The following is an 11,672-nucleotide window of genomic DNA, read 5'->3' on the forward strand; positions in this document are numbered from 1 at the left end:
ATTGCATTTATTAGGTCATACACCACTATGTGTCATTTTATGTCTTTTAAGATGACTAAGCTGCGAGCATTTATATGAGCATACATTGCATTTATAATGATTTTCACCAGTATGTATCATTTTATGTCTTTTAAGATAACCACGTTGCGAGCATCTATATACGCATACATTGCACTTATAAGGTTTTTCACCACTGTGTGTCATTTCATGTTTCTTAAGATAACTAGGTTGCGAGCATCTATACGAGCACATATCGCATTTATAAGGTTTTTCACCAGTATGTGTCATTTTATGTTTCTTAAGATCACTAGGTTGCGAGCATCTATATGAACATACATTGCATTTATAAGGTTTTACACCACTATGTGTCATTTTATGTCTTTTAAGATTACTCAGTTGCCAGCATCTATACGAGCACATATCGCATTTATAAGGTTTTTCATCAGTATGTGTCATTTTATGTCTTTTAAGAGGACCAAGTTGCGAGCATTTATATGGGCATACATTGCATTTATAATGTTTTTCACCAGTATGTATCATTTTATGTCTTTTAAGATCCCAACGTTGCGAGCATTTATAAACGCATACATTGCACTTATAAGGTTTTTCACCAGTATGTGTCATTTTATGTCTTTTAAGATAACCACGTTCCGAGCATCTATATGAACATACATTGCATTTGTGAGGTTTTTCACCAGTATGTGTCATTTTATGTCTTTTAAGATGACTAAGACTCGAGCAGCTATACGAGCATACATTGCATTTGTGAGGTTTTTCACCAGTATGTGTCATTTTATGTTTCTTAAGATCACTCGATTGTGAGCATCTATATGAACATACATTGCATTTATAAGGTTTTTCACCAGTATGTGTTTTTTTATGTCTTTTAAGAGTAGTTAGTTGCGAGCATCTATATGAGCATACATTGCACTTATAAGGTTTTTCACCAGTATGTGTTAGTGCATGTCTTTTAAGATGACCTAGTTGCGAGCATTTATATGAGCATACATTGCATTTATAATGTTTTTCACCAGTATGTGTCATTTTATGGCTTTTAAGATTACAAAGTTTCGAGCATCTATACGAGCACATATCGCATTTATAAGGTTTTTCACCATTATGTGTCATTTTATGGCTTTTAAGATTACCAAGTATCGAGCATCTATACGAGCACATATCGCATTTATAAAGTTTTTCACCATTATGTGTCATTTTATGTATCTTAAGATCACCAGGTTTTGAGCATCTATATGAGCATACAACGCATTTAAAAGATGGATGACTTAAGTCATCAATTACATCCGTGTGATTCAGTTTGTGACTTTTTAGAGAACTGACACATCCAAATACAGCGTTACAAATGCTACAAATTAAATTACGTGAGAAATGTGTTACTCTTCTCACAATGAGTTTAAGTTCCTTCGGAGTATCTTGATCTAGGATTTCTTTTTTCAAGTTTTGGTCATCAATCGTAATTTCTGAATACTGTATCAATCTATCAGGTGAGGATTGAGGACTTCCATCTTTATCGTGATGCCTTTTGGAAAATTCATTAGTAGAAACCTAGAAAACCATATAAATCTAATGTAAAATTATGAATTTTTACCTACGGTTTTATACTTATCAATTTGGGTCACTTTTAGGACGCTTTTGCCTTTTGGCATCTATAGGCATTATAAAACAGAGATGACGAATGGTGAAAATGACGATAATAAATAATTTAAGTGCCTACCTAGGGATTAAATACAAATCAAATAACGGTGTGATCCGTATATCGATAAAACAAATGCACCTGAATTTAACATTATAAACAAATACATAAAAAAGACTTATAATACAATAATCGTGATACATCCCATGGTAGCTATGTAAAAACAAAATTATTAAATTGTCGAATGCAACACATTAGATAAGATAAAGTAGGTGATTGACTGATGTAAATTAAATAGCATTGGTTCACTCCACCAATGTACAATGTTTACATCTAATATTAATTATTGATAAAATAATTTTTAATCACCAGCACAACGTAGCGTCGAACAGTTTTGCACCATTTTTGATGACAAATATTGTCATTGTCATCAACTATGTCATTGGAAAATGTACATAATGCCGGAATATGCTGAAAGGCGAAACCATAATCCCAAAAAATATTTTTATTAGTATCCAATAGACTGATTGAATAATATTTAATATATCATTCATCGAAATTGCACATGATTTAAAAGGATAATAGCTAGATGGTACTATTCTCTATGGGAGATGTGTGTGGTATGGGATATTATATTTGGTTATACACAAAATTACTATAGGTACCTAGTCGTGGTAACTTTTATTGCTGGTTTAAATTTTACGTAAAATTGGAATATTATTATTTATAATCAATTTGCAAATAATACATTGCACTATTTGGTGCGGTTTACACGCTGGTGGCACCGTTGGTCAATGGAGATCGTTTTTTTACCAGACCAAGATTAATGACTACTTTGGTGTTGTGAATACGGATGACATTGTCCGGACGAGATGTCGTTTCAAAAGCATACAATTTATGCAATATTTAATACTGCAAGCGAAACAATAACTGATTGAATGCTATTGCGATTTAACACCACTGGCGTATTTCCCGTGGTGTTAGATGAAGTCACTGGTTAATGCTGATATATCTGTTTACAACTGTCTTAAAATAGAACGCCAAATCAATAAATTGCGTATTTTATACGAAATTATTGTATATATTGCAATATAACGTGGCTGGAGCGTCATAAGTTAGAAATTATAACTGAATGGCGTTGTGCAGATAGCAACCAACCGAAACTTAGTCACGAAATTAATAGCGTTAGAATTGTTCATTATATAATTCAACTATTGTTTTTTTCTTAAGTGTCACGTGGAAAATTAATGTGTCGATACCGAAAAAAGAACCAACGAAATGCCTACCTATTATTCTTCGGTATTGTGGCAGAATTTACTCTCAATAAATTATTTTTTTTATTGTCTAGAATATTGATTTAAATTTAAAAAATAATTGACTCCTTGGAAGCTCACAGTATTCGTGTTATTTGTAATATATTTCATTGCTCGAAAAAGTTGCCCAAAATTGTACGTCCAGAATGCGCTACATCAAGGACACTGACAGTGGCCATATGCCCGAAATCATTTTCAAATTTTGAACACAGTCGACAAGCAGGTATATGCTCGTGGCATACGTTAATCATACGTCACTGAAGTGACTAAACTCATGCCATTTACGATTTTAATATATACCTACATATTATTATGATTGTTAAAATAAATGATGTCAATTGATACGGACGAAACCAGTCCTGGTCGTTATTTCTTTACGTAGAAAACTATTTAACAACCAGCACGGTAACATGTATGCGAGTGCCCCTACAGTTGCAATGACCGCTAGCCAAGACGTTATAATTAGTTAAAACGAGGAATAATTATAATGCGGAGTGTCTGAGCTTTTTGAGACTTTTCCATAACAGTAATATTATATTATTGGTTTATCAGTCTGTCATTTACCGGAGTAGGTAGTATTTGTGTCTGAAATTGCAATGGAGTCGTAATTGAATCATTAGGTGTTATCTAAGGATTTGGGAATGTCTTTCAACAGAAAGTTGGAGATAGATCATTGATAACAGTAAACTGAATAACATGATTTTAAAAGAAAACACATTCGGCACTTCGTAAAAACTTTAAATCGCCGCCCTTTGTCTAACTGCAGCCTCTACATCGCGCATGATAGTTTTACAATACAATAAACCGGTAAGGTACTGTTACACCCATGATTATTGGGCCTCTCCCGATTGCCTAAATTACGTAATTGTTAGGTGTAACCGTGTCACCTGACTTCTAGTCAACGGTGGGCGTACGTACGTCTAAAATTCCTTGATTAACTGTCAAAATGTTCAACATGTATAAAAAAAAAGATGGCAACACTGCTCGATATAAAAAGTCAGTCTAGGGTCGCTATTTTAAAGAGTGAGCAAAAACTTAACAACAAAACGAATTCTGATCATTATTACTTAGAATATAAGCGATCTTAAGATATTGTAGCTGTAGTATAGTAGCGATCAAATATATATTGTTTAATGTATCAAATTATTCTGCAATAATATATTCCCAGCGAATCAATTTCCAGTAAACAAATCTTAGCTAGATCAGCAAATTGATTGGCGATATTAAATACGGTATATTATTACATCATATCACAGCATAATGTTTCACAAAATACTCGATTTAAAACGCTGACTCTATAATTAGTCCAATATAATTATATACTAGAATATAAGGTCTATGTATTACTTTTCATTGTATAAATAACGAAGAATAATTTATCTAAATGTCACTCGAATCCAAGTACCTGGCTCGTAACTATTTCAGTAGATTATATGTACTGTCATTGTATAATATATACTATTGTATCGATACGCTGCTAATAAAACTCACCCCTGCTACATCTTAAACTTCATTATCATCATCCTCAACCCACACATCGAACACCACACCAGTGACCCAACAATATAATCAACATTAGGAACGTAACAATATTAGGTTATTTTGGATACTGTAAAACATAACAGTTGAAAATATAAAGCCACGTATTCAATCAACAAAGAAAGACTTTTCATTCATTATAAAATTTTTGTGAATCCCGGGTCCTACCAACATCCCGAGCTAGCCACAGGACCCGGGATATCTCAGTACCCACCTGTGAATCATTATTAATCATCGGCCCAGTCGAGAAAACACCGAATTCTTCAATCGAATGACATCTTTCGTCGACGGCTTGTGCGCGTAGGACAGTCACTTCATCCAAAGTCAATGAAACATCGTGCATACTTTTATGGTATTTCAAAATGTTTGCAGATGAAAAAATTACATAACACACGCTGCAAACAAAATTTTGATGATAAAATGAAGCTCTGTTCAATCTTAGGCGGACTTCTTTTGCAGAAGCAAGCGCGACTTCTTTTTTGATGTCCGGTTCATGAACTTCAATTTTATAAAATTGGTGTGCCGATTGTCCCTCAAAGATATTATTGTGTGCTTTAGAATCCATGTTGCGGGTCTGTCAATAAATAAAATACAAACATTAATCAAACAAAATTATTAAAGAAAGTTTTCCGAATATGACCGCCCGGATTTTGTGTCTTCACAATTGAAAGGGGCGCATCAATGAGGATTAAGATGATGGAGACGCCATAAAAACGAAAATGTTGCTGCATACTACCGCCTACTGCCAATATGCCGACCAATGAACGTCTACCAAAGTCTTACGAACTGCCTGTAATTTTGAACGCATCAAATTCATCCAAAGCTAGCTAAAAGCGTTTCTTCGGCATAATACGGTAAATCAACAAACTCAACTCATCGAGTAAACTTACCGAATATCATTCTCATTGATTATGTGTCACAATTCCGTTGTGGAGTTCTAAAGCAACAATAAATTAGGTATAATTACTGGATTATCGGAATGATGACGAAAAGGCTAGGCGCTTCAGTAGATATGTAAAAAAATATACCCAGTGACAGCGTAATGCTTTTGACATTACTGATAAACTGTTAGATGACATAAAATGTGTGTTCCAGTAAGACTTCCAACCGTCTGACGTTTGTCAGATTGGCGCAATGCGCATGCGTAGTAAGTAAACCGGAAACAGTTTAAAATTTGACGTTTGGTTCACTGTTCCGGCAAACTTCAAACCATTCTATGACAGTCAGAAGTGGTTTGGTCTGAAACTGCTTTTGATATTATTCTCCCATAATTCCAGTCATATTTTCTATGCAGAGTCCGATTTAATATCATCATATTATAATGTCAGACTAACAATTTTATTTATTTTCATTTAATTCATATTCTGTTACGGATTCTAAGCTACAAACTATGTGTTAAATCAACCGGGTACGACCTAGTTTTATAATTTAATCTAACTAAATTTTAATACTGCCTATCGATTTTTATCAATTTATATTCGATTGTCATCGAGTCACATCATGTCGGCAGGAAAACAGTCAAACAAGTGGGTGTTTAGGAAAAACTTCGGGCAAAAGAAATTTTTAAAAACCTTTGTCATATGAATCTCGTAATGAACAAAGTGGGTACCTAATTCATGAAGCATTATTTATATTTTATATATTTATTTTAAAATAAATAAATTAATACGACAAAAATAGATGTCGTATTCAAATTAAATTTGTGTTATATTTAGATTTAGACGACGATTAAATGTGTTGCTGTTTTAGAGACAAATAAATTATTGCATTGATTTTTGGTACTGGCAAGAAACACTAAGGCTAAGACTAGATGGTTAGGTTATTCGCTAGGTGTTATGCTTGTCTACTAAAAACATGACTGCCACATTGCAAGCTACGTGCTTAAGTACAATGTCATTTGACAGTTGGGAGCGCTCAAGTCAACAACGATGTCACTCTCAAAACTAACCAGAATTATACTTCTCACAGAGGATTTAAGTTTAAACTTTAGAAAGTCACAAATTCGAACTTGTTGGTGTATAATGTTAATTCATCCCATGCGTCATTATTCATAACCTCAAAATATACGGTGGTTGACGTTTTTCATTCTGAAGAAACATTCGCCATCTTGCAAATACAATAAAAATAACCAACACGTAGTACCATCACTAATAATCACGTAGCGAGGCGCGAAGCGCGCAGTGTAGCCATTGCGATAGTATAGTATGAGTCCGTTCGCTAGGATATGTCACTTAGCACGTAGCCACCAAGCAAGGCAACAGCCTATTTGGCCATAGCCTTATAATTGGTTGTCGTAATCGCGTTCGGCAAAATTCTGACAAATGGGGAGAGATCCGGTTTGATTTGTATCGTTCAGTTTACTGGAACATAGCTAAAAGGGATCAATAACAATGCCTCTTAGCTCGAGCGATTAAACAATTTGTCCATGGCGTGTTACGAAAACCGTCGCAGTTTCAAATAAATAATATTATGGAGTAAACTCGCAACAGTCGTCGCCGAACACAGAGGCAATAAAATCTCTTGCAATAGTCACTAATGCGTCAATGACATTGAGCTACTTTAGAAGCTGTTTGTTGGCGAATTTAAAAGCGGGCGATTCAGCTACTGCGATTGTGATGATGACACACAAAACTTTCCATTCGCTGAGAAGCCAACAAGGTAGCGACTATTTTGACAGATCGTAGTTCGTTTTTTACCGGGAGGTCGCTACTATGCTCTACTGCGCAAACGCAGTAGGTCCACGCGTCGGCGTGTAGCGTGTGAAGTTGAGCAGCTTTCAATTTTTTTCGGTAGATTGTTTACAATCTGCTTGTTAGCTTGTTCGATGATGACACTGGGCGACTTTACAGGCAGATTGTAAAGTAGCTCAATGCCATTGACGCTTCAATAACATAAAATTTAGAGAGACAGCGTTTCAAAAATCAGTCTTTAATCGTTGATAAACAAAATATTACCTAGGTACTTAAATGACTATGGTTAATACGATGCACCGTGTCACACAACCACAGGTTATTTTATCAATAAGTACGTAGGTATTAATTTTTGCGGAACTGATTTCATTAATTCGAATAAAAACTGATATTCAAACATTTTTTGTCAACGTCGATTTTAAATATTGTCTATTTATTGTTGTTAGCTTTGAACAATAATCGTGATTATTTCCCTTGAGAAATTGACTGCGCATTTGTCAACAAAATTATGAATACACTCGCATAAAAAAAATATTAGGAATATATGTAAGTACCTCTTTTACGTGGACACTATTATTCCTGTCGTCTTCGCCATTTTCCTGTTTGACCGACACGTCAAATCGACCCTCTCTGTTGAAGTGATTTACGTCAATCCATTGATATGCAGCGCCTCTGATTTCCTCCGCCGCTTTTTCAGGCAATATTGATTCATCGATTGTTTCGGTTTTTACTTCCATTTTATGTCTTTTTGATATTTAAATCAGTAAATAACTTCGCGACCGCGTGCGTCTCGCCTTATTCAATGGCATCTATAAAATGGCCTCTCCCAACCTCCCATAGACATCAGGAGTTCGACCACAATTTTTAATTGTCTATGCTTTAACTATTATAAAACATTGTTTTATTAAATCATGAATCGAGACATGATTATGTTTTACATACCAACCTACCTATTAGATAAACATTTCGTTTATTTATTATACCTACCTTTCTAGTACCCACATCATAATATGACATAAAAAAATAATAACAAGAACATATTAATATAAAATTATCACATTATATTGGATGTTATCATTAGGCGATATAATTATTGTGCTTTGCTTTACAACTTTTCACGTTACGGGTTATTGGCATGCTATTACCTATAATGGTTACAACATGGTGTGTGCTATTAATTATTATTATTAGTCCGATACGGGTTATTAAAAATATTTGTTAGTTTTGAGCTTCTTGCACAATTTGTAAAAAGTCATTTACGGGATATTAACATTAGGCGATCGGTAGGTACTTCCTCAGTCTGATTAATTAGATGGACTATTTTTATTACATCAAAACGAAATGAAATTTATGAATTCTTCGGAAAGCCCTTTTGGTCGCAGGAGACACCTAAATAAAAAGAGGTCTCGGAGTTTCTCGACACGAAATTCATCAAATTTTAAGTCCAAATTGAATATCAAAATAGTATACATGACGTCGCAAAAAGTAATCGAGAGTGTTCATATTCTGGAGGAGGCTCGACGAGCTTCGAGAGTATTTTGCTTATTTTGAATATAATAATATTATGTACGTGTCTTTTTTGCCTAGGGAGACAAGAAGGCTGTTTACTTTTATACTTACCTAGTTTCAAAATGGCATACAGTTTCATTTCCATGAATCCGACTCTGAAACAGTGGTAGATTAGGTACATGAAGGAATGTGGCGTTGACAGATAGGCGCTTTTTAAGATTAAATCAGTCGTATTCAAACTGTTCATTAGTTTTTATACTAAAACGAGGTACGCCCGCAAATTTATCAGTTCATTTTCCTCTCACGTGGTGTACGGATCTATCAATATACGTAAATTGAAGCTTTTTTATAATAAAAATAATATGTCTAATACGATCAGGAGTGATATTAGAATTATTATTCGTAATCTTATGTTTTTTTGCAAAGAAGAAAAGGAGTCGCATCTAAAATGATTGTCGATATAATATTTAAACTCTTTTGCGTGTTGCCGACATGACAGGTGCATCACAAGTCTTTTACATGCGACTACAGCGATTCCATGTTATCGCCGATTTCTTTTTGTCGGACAATAAGTAGTGTGATACCAAGCTTATGATACTTATGCAGACGAACACAAGTGATGTTAATATTAATTATTGTTGGTTTAATAAACACCAACATAAGTTGAATTGAGAGCGTGAATCACTATACATGTTTAAGAATATGGGTTAATGAGTAACCTGACCAGTCTCAGGAATGAAGAAATAAAAACTAGAATTAAAATCCACATGAGTCCTTTTCTCAAAATGAGACGCTTTCTCAGCATTTGTTACCTAAACCTGTGAAACTATCCGGGGATCAAATGTTTGCTTTGACTATATTCTCATGCGGTAAGTTTAAAAGACAAGATAGAGTGGATGACACAAACAAACACTAACGATCTTAATCATTATCACTTGTGGATGCGACAATTCGCAATAACTCGTTGGTGTGCACCCTTAGTTTTACCTGCAGACCGGTTGTTTATTGCCAGACTCAATATTAGACAGCATTCCCCAACTTGTCATTCAATGAAATATCAATGGTAAGCGTAGCAGAGGACGGCGCCGCATTTCGTGGCTTAGGTGATTGGTACGAGTGCAGCTCCACTGAACTGTTCCGGGTAGCAGACGACAAAGATAAGATCGCCTTGATGGTGGCCGACCTCCGCTAAGGGATGGCACAATAAGAAGAAGAAAGTTAAAAATGGCGGGGTAAATATAAGTAATGGAATACTAAACCTGAATCCTATGGAATAGTAGGTAGGTAGGTACCTACCTACATCAGAATTTATGACGTTATAATAAAATAGCCTAAATGCTTCGTAACAGAATAAACAAAAGATTGTAATATCAACAATTGTATTAATATATATTATGTACTACAATTTTATGAAAGTTTATTAAAAAAATGTAAATCACTGTAATGATTTTTGAAATAATTCGCAACCCAAAGCGTCATTTTTAATTTTTACACGAGACGGATTGGTACCTAGTCAAGGATTTGACAAATTCAATGTAGGAGTAATGAAATTGGGAAAATTTTACTTAAATACATCCTAAACAATTTACCAATCACTATCAAATAGGTATCACCGTTTTCTGACATCTGCGGAGGGCAAAACGCAATCAGCAAGTATCTGCTGTTTTGATGCATGCTGTGCAAGATACTCACCTGGATATAATCGAACAGCAAAGCCTGGAATCCGGCCATTTACACATGGAGTGTGACTCCATGCACTCAGCCATTGAGCATGCAATGATAAATACAACTGCCTTTGTCATGAATGATTGGATGCAAATATTAAAGGCTGCAAGATCAAAGAAAGGCAAAAATAAGACAAAAAAATATACCAGGTTACTGAAATGAGATATAAAGCTTTTCTCGAACTTCAGTTCTTAGCTGATACCACAATGAAAAACAGAAACACGGATGAAGAGGGTAACAGACTTCATGGCCAAAAATGTAATGCATGAAATTTGAGAACGGTCATCCTGGTATAATGTTCTTTAGGTACGACCATTCATCTCCGTACAAAAGATTATTGTAGGTTGTTAAAAATTTTAAAATCCTGCATTTGAATGAGACCTCTATAAAATAGGATAAAGGAAATCCTTGAATTTAATAGGTATAAATTTTTGCCCAATTCTAATTTATTAAATGATCAATTATATTTTGTGTCTTCTCCGTTATTATACCCTATTTAATATTTGGGATTGTTATAACATAACTTTATAGGCGGCTCTTGTGGTGCAGTGGGTAAGGCGCTGGCCTTCCACCCGAGAGTTCTGGGTGCGATTCCCAGTCATGACAAAAACATTTATGTGTTTTTCTCAAAGCCTGGGTGTTTGTGACTGTTCAAAAATACTAACAACCACCTTGTACGAAAAAGCAAGGACATGAAAACTCAATTCTAAATAAAACATTTTATGTAGGTATATTGGTATACCACCGATTTTGTATGTAGGAATACCAATATAAATAACAGTAATAGGTAATGTTTTTGATTTGCGAAATTTTTATAATTCAATTCGAAACGAGAAAGGGCTTATAATTTATTAGGGGGTAAAGAATACTGAGATCTGATTTTGACAACTGAACAGTAGGACCACTGGTTTGAGAAATATGCTTGTGCAAAAAGAAATGCTCGGGCTTTGTATCTAAATATGGCTTTGGTCTGGCCCGATCGTCTCAATCACGATTGCCAAAATCAATTATCTATGGTTTACCGGGATCGTGAGCAAATTGGAACCAATCTTATTTCCGTCTGCCACGATATCTGTAGATGCAAGCGAAGATTGCGTAGAACGTAGGAAAATATCCGAAGCACCCGCCGGCTAGGATTGGCAGATGAGTTTTACGTAAAATTGTGAGGGAAAACTATTCAGTGTAGCTACCTATCTAACGAGGAAATAGTTTTCGGTCAACCTGTTTTTAATAATAGCAATAGTA

General features: G+C 34.7%; 1 long non-coding RNA gene across 1 annotated transcript; it reads right to left on the reverse strand.

The window, feature by feature from the left end:
- Positions 1 to 1,459: 1,459 nt before the first annotated feature.
- Positions 1,460 to 8,020, reverse strand: LOC147076766 (uncharacterized). Its single transcript, XR_015069832.1, has 3 exons — positions 7,748 to 8,020; positions 4,718 to 5,077; positions 1,460 to 1,563 (listed from the first exon to the last, which is right to left on the reverse strand). It is a non-coding gene; the product is annotated as an uncharacterized LOC147076766 (long non-coding RNA).
- Positions 8,021 to 11,672: the final 3,652 nt, after the last annotated feature.

The sequence above is a fragment of the Rhyacophila brunnea genome, unplaced genomic scaffold (assembly GCF_057557595.1).
Source record: "Rhyacophila brunnea isolate RB1 unplaced genomic scaffold, BYU_Rbru_1.0 scaffold_13, whole genome shotgun sequence".
NCBI classification, from domain to species: Eukaryota; Metazoa; Arthropoda; class Insecta; order Trichoptera; family Rhyacophilidae; genus Rhyacophila; species Rhyacophila brunnea.